The sequence below is a fragment of the Leucopleurus acutus genome (assembly GCF_964270905.1).
Source record: "Leucopleurus acutus genome assembly, chromosome: X".
Taxonomy (NCBI): domain Eukaryota; kingdom Metazoa; phylum Chordata; class Mammalia; order Artiodactyla; family Delphinidae; genus Leucopleurus; species Leucopleurus acutus.
This window is the reverse complement of record NC_139148.1, coordinates 112771388-112776907: the sequence shown is the minus strand read 5'-3', so window position 1 is coordinate 112776907 and position 5520 is coordinate 112771388. Positions and strand designations below refer to the sequence as shown.

At 45.3% G+C, this 5520-nt stretch overlaps 1 pseudogene across 1 annotated transcript; it reads right to left on the bottom strand.

Annotated features, from left to right (window-relative positions):
* Positions 1-337: 337 nt before the first annotated feature.
* LOC309978630 (small ribosomal subunit protein uS5-like) lies at positions 338-1398 on the bottom strand (annotated as a pseudogene). Its single transcript has one exon. The product of its transcript is annotated as a small ribosomal subunit protein uS5-like (transcript).
* Between the last annotated feature and the right edge of the window lie 4122 nt (positions 1399-5520).

The window sequence follows — 5520 nt, the reverse complement described above, 5'->3', positions numbered from 1 at the left end:
AAAGAAACTCAAAGTTCCCTTCTAGGATAAGTGGAAATACCCATGAACTTATACATTGGACCAAGTCATAAAAATTTAGTTCAAGTCCCTACTCAGTCCACTTCCTGTGTGACTGAAGTGCATCTGTGTGAAATAGATGCTAGTCAATAAGATTTAGTGAGCTTTTACTATGTGCTAGGCACTGTGTTGGGTGTTTTACCCAGAAAAATCTCAATTAATTCTCACAAACAACCGTCTGAGATAGATATTATTATTATTACATTATTACTGTTTTAGAGATGAGGAAACAGATTTCATGTTGATAACTGAACTGATCACAGTCACAGAAGTTGGGATATAGAGTACTGGGGACTCTTTACAAAGAAGTAAGGAGACACAAAGTCATCTGGCCTCCAAGTCGAGGGCACTGGTGGTGAGAGACCAATAACAAGTTGTGACCTCTGGGGCAGAGGGGGACAGTGGCTCCAGTAGGCATGAGAGGCTGGCAGCCAGCCCCAGAGTAAACTTGGTAACAGTCCAAGGAAAGTGGTAGAGTGGGTGAGGGAAAGAAGGAAAGTTTTTTTGTTTTGTTTTGTTTTTTTAAACCAGCTTCATTCACTTTATTTTTCTTATAGAGAACTATGTGGTGGCTACAGCTGGAGCCTGAGTCCTCTGCACGGAAACTCTGGTGTGGGTCTTTACAGGATGGTCAGTGAATTCCTGATACAGAGACTTGGTGAACACAGTCTCTTGCCAGAGATCAGGAGTGATATAACTGTAGGTCTTGGAAATGGCATCCAAATTAGCCTTGGTGAAGTTACCCAGCGTGGCAGTGCAGCCCCCCGCAGAGGTGTAGCAGCAGTCAATGCCAGCCATCATCAGTAGCTTCTTGGGCACGATGCCAGGGCCCCTGGGGGCAGGGAAGAGGCGCACCAGCACAGAGCCACAGAGGCCAGTCACCTTGCAAGGGACGGTATGGGGCTTGCAGATCTTGTTCCCCCAGTAGCCTCGTCGCACGGGGGCAATGGAGAGAGAGCTTGGCCAGAATGATGGCCCCACGGATGGCAGTGGCTACCTCCTTAGAGCACTTCAACCAACATGTCCGTTGTAATCCCTGATGGCAACAAATGCCTTGAACCTGGTCCGCTGGCCAGCACGGGTCTGCTTTTGCACAGGCGTGGTCTTCAAAACTTCATCTTTGAGGGATGCCCCCAAGAAAAAGTCAATGATCTCAGATTCCTTGATGGGCAGAGAAGAGAGACAGATCTCCTCCAGGGACTTGATCTTCATGTCCTTGACCAGGAGGCCCAGCTTGGTGACGGGGAGACACTCCTTGTCCTCGGCCTTGCCTCCGCAAGCTCCGCGGCCTTGGCCCCCGGCCCCGGACGCCGCTGCTCTAGATACTGTGAGACAGGTCATCAGCTTCTAGTTTTGCCTCCTTTTCCTTTTTTTCCCTTAAAGGGTGTGTGTGTGTGTGTGTGTGTGTGTGTGTACTTGGGGGTAGGAGGAAGCAGGTGTAACTGGTTGAGTTTAACTGAGTATGAAATCTATTTATGGACCATGGGTAGCACTATTTTTTATGTGTGTTGGCTACCAACTGCCTCTCTCCCTGCCCTTTCCTTGGCTCCCTTGAGTCACTCTGCACTTCCTGGGCACCCTACTCTCCAAAGCCACAGGGGGCTTCCCAAAGAGAACATCTCCAGATTGTCCTTCCCCAGAATGTTGTCAGGGTTTCAAGAAAAAAGCAAGGGCAATCAACCCTAGGTCTTTCTTGGCAAGGATTCACAAGAAAATCCTGCCACTGACATCTGGTTTGAGTCTGAGAATATCTTGGGGGGGGGGCGGTCATTCACTATCGTACTCTGAGATGAAGCTTTAAGACAGAAGGAAAATAATGGAGAGACTGGGTCCACTGATAATAAAAACTTATAGAATAAAACCCCTTTCTCTAGGAAGAAGCCGCTTCTTTCTAGAATGTCTGAGTTGACAAGCAGAATGTAAGCTGGGGATCGGCACCTATGTGACCTCTTGGGCCAGGCACTCTTAGGCAGAGAACAAGCCTGCACAACTTTGTAATGGATCAGATTCCCACAAAGGCTCGCTTACCCACAAAATACAGCCGTATTTCTTCTTTTGGTATCTTGGCACACTCAGTTCTCTCTGCCAAGAATGACCTTTCTCCTCTTCTCAACCTTAGGCTTCTATTTATTAATCAAGCCTCTGCTCAAGTATCCTCTCCTTTGTGAAGACTTCCCTGATCTCCAGGCAGCTAAACAGCTTCTTATTCCTTTGGAGTCCCACGGTGCTGTGCTTAGACTTCTACTCCAGCAATTTTACACTGTTTTTGATCAAAGTTCTGTCTGCCTTGCTGGATCTCAAGCTCCTCAAGGAAAGGTGCCATGGCTAACACAACCTTGTATCTTATCCTGGCCCCCCAATTTCACTCCCCCAATCTCACCACTACTTGAACCACACAGGGCCTGGCACACTGTAGGCACTCAGCATATAAGGAACGTTGAACAAATATGGAACAATGTGAGGAATACTTGGTGTCAAGTAATAGGATACAGAAAAAGGAGAATTCCAAAATAAGAATCCAGTTTCCCAAAGCACTGAGCTGATCTCCCTGTGCTATGTGGCTGCCTCCCACTAGCTATCTATTTTACATTTGGTAGTGTATATAAGTCCATGCCACTCTCTTACTTCGTCCCAGCTTACCCTTCCCCCTCCCCGTGTCCTCAAGTCCAGGTGGGTTAGGGAGGGTGGGAGGGACATGCAAGAGAGAGGAGATATGGGGATATATGTATACGTATAGCTGATTCACTTTGTTATATAAAGAAAAACTAACACACCATTGTAAAGCAATTATACTCCAATAAAGATGTTAAAAAAAAAAAAGAATCCAGTTTCCCAATAGAGCCTTGAAAAATCTCTGATGGATCAAGCTGATTCCTCTGCTGGCTGATGAAGTCAAATTCTCACAAGCCACAGAAGTGGCCGTTTCAGTCAGCACTGAACAATTTCTTCAGTTTGGCTTTGGGGCAAGCCCTCTGCTTCCACCTATAGCACTATTTCGTGACATTCAGAGCCTAATTGCCATATTCCCTCTTGGCCCATAGTTAATGAAAACATTTCCTTCCCTGATAGTGGAGCCACTCTGCAGGCCTTGTAATGGTTGGGAATGTTTCACGGTGGTGCTTTCTGGAGATAGCTTCTGGAGGTCACCTTGAGGATGACCTCCTTTCCTGCCATATTCTAAACTCATTGCTGTGGAGGTAGAATCAGTCCTGAGGAGCTCAAGATCTCTGGGAGGCTGGACATGGAAGAAACATGACTGGCCTCCCTGGTCTCCAGCCCCTTCTTTCCAGGTCCATTGTCCATTCACAGTTAACAAATGGATATAGGGATAACAACTCTACCTACTCATGATGGTCAAGTTAGCTTTTCCAGTATGTTAATCCCTTCCTTTACCTGCTGTTCTATTGACATGAGAAACCCCAGATCACCAGGTGGCAGCCAAAGCTTTAAGTTTATTAGGAATCTTACAGTGTCCCCTGGTAGACGTATCCACCTTCTAGAAACCAGGCCACCTAGAACCACAGAACTTAAAGTTTTCAAGTGGGTCATTGGAAATGATGGTGAGTGGGGCCACTCCTTCTTCCACCCATTTCCCCCATATCTATGTAGTCTACCTGTTGGAGATGGAGCACCACATAATGACGATTCGTTCAAGACATAGACTGCTTCATTAAAGGACAGAATCTCCAAATCATAGGCATCATATCTAAGATGTTGCCTTATCTGAGCCTTCAAGAGACTATGCTAGTACTCTTTTAGGTTGGCAGCTTCTGGGTAATGTGACATATGACAGAACCAGTGGATTGCATAGTGACACACCCATTGTCATTCCTCCTTTGCCATGAAGTGAATTCGTTAATGCAAAGTAGTAATATGCAGGACCTCATGTTGGAAAATCAGACTTTCTTTGAGAACTCAAACAGTAGAGTTGTCTGATGCACTGCAGGCAAGAAAGGTAAGTCCTTACTCAGGATAAAAGTAAATCTACAGGGCAGGATGTAATCAACTTGCCACTAAATGTCTAGTTTGTCTCTTCAAGGGAAAGTACCATATTGAGGTTTTAGCATTGGCCTCTGGTACTGAAAGATCAGAAAGATACTCAAGATACCAAGTGGTAGTAGCTAATAAGTCTTGGTAAGAGAGAGCCCATGTTGTTGGTCCAATATGTAGTTTCTATCTCTGATATCATGATTACTCCATTCATAGGTGCATTGTGCAAGTGCTGGTATTCCAAAAACAGAGGCTGGCTGACATCTACTGAGAAAGTCATTCTGTTGACTTGTTTAATGCTTCTTTTTCAGTAGATGTTCTCTCATGAGCCTTACTGTGAGACATAAAGATCCTCACACTGTGTGCACGCCTTTAGGTCCATCCACATGCCTCTCCTTTTGCCTTGACCTTCCAATCTTGCTTCTCCCAACAACTTGACCAACCAGTCAAACTATTCACCACTGCCCAGAAGTCCATATATATGCTTATTTATGTCTCCACCCAAAGTGGATGATTGATCAGCTCTGCAACTTGAAGCATTTTTCCTTACTACTGTATTTCAGAGTTGCCTCAGACTGGGCCTGTAGTGCAGCTGTCATTCATTATTTGTTCACATCAACACAGGAACCAGACTCAGGCTTTTTCCTCCTCTGTCAACCAGTCATAGAGAAGGCCTTATGAGGCCACAGATGTGAGCTGAAAGAGAGGCCTTATTGCAACAACAGGGACTGGGGCACTGGTTCAAGTAACTTACTCATTCCCTCTGGACATACTCAGATCTAATTCCAAATACACTACTTCTATCATACCATGGATTGCTGCTGTGACGGCCCAATCTTATGGGTCTGACAGAACCCGGTTCACGAGGGAAGTTCTGGTTGCATAGTCGATTAATGTCCCATGGACAGACACTCATTCATTCTCTACCAGAACCAAATAGCAAATATGCAGTTTCTTTCTAAATGGTATATATTTCTCTGTGGTAGACAGTGTGGACTTACTTCAGAACCCTAGGGGTTTGTGCTTCACCTTTACTGTTCAGGTTCACCAGAGACTACATGGCATCTTCATCTACCACAAATATCTCTAGCACCATGGAATCTGCCAGAGGGTTTATCCCAAGAGACAGTGCCACTTGTACTACAGCCAGACCTTCCTCAATGCCTTTTCTTGCTTTTAGTCCCACTTAACATGTCAAAGTAGTCTCATAGATGGGTCAGGCCAGTATTCCCAATTACAGTATATGTAGTCTCCAAAATCCAAACAGACCTACCAAGCACTGTGGTACCTTCTCAGTAGTAAGAGATGCAAGGTACAATAACATGTCCTTTTCAAGGAAGAGGCATGCCTGCATGGCCCAGATAACTTGATCCTTTAAAAATTCACCAAAATGACAAGTCCCTGGGTCCTTATGAGATTTATCTACCACCCTCTGGAGTTTATGAATCCAAAATATTTGCTACTTCCTCTTTA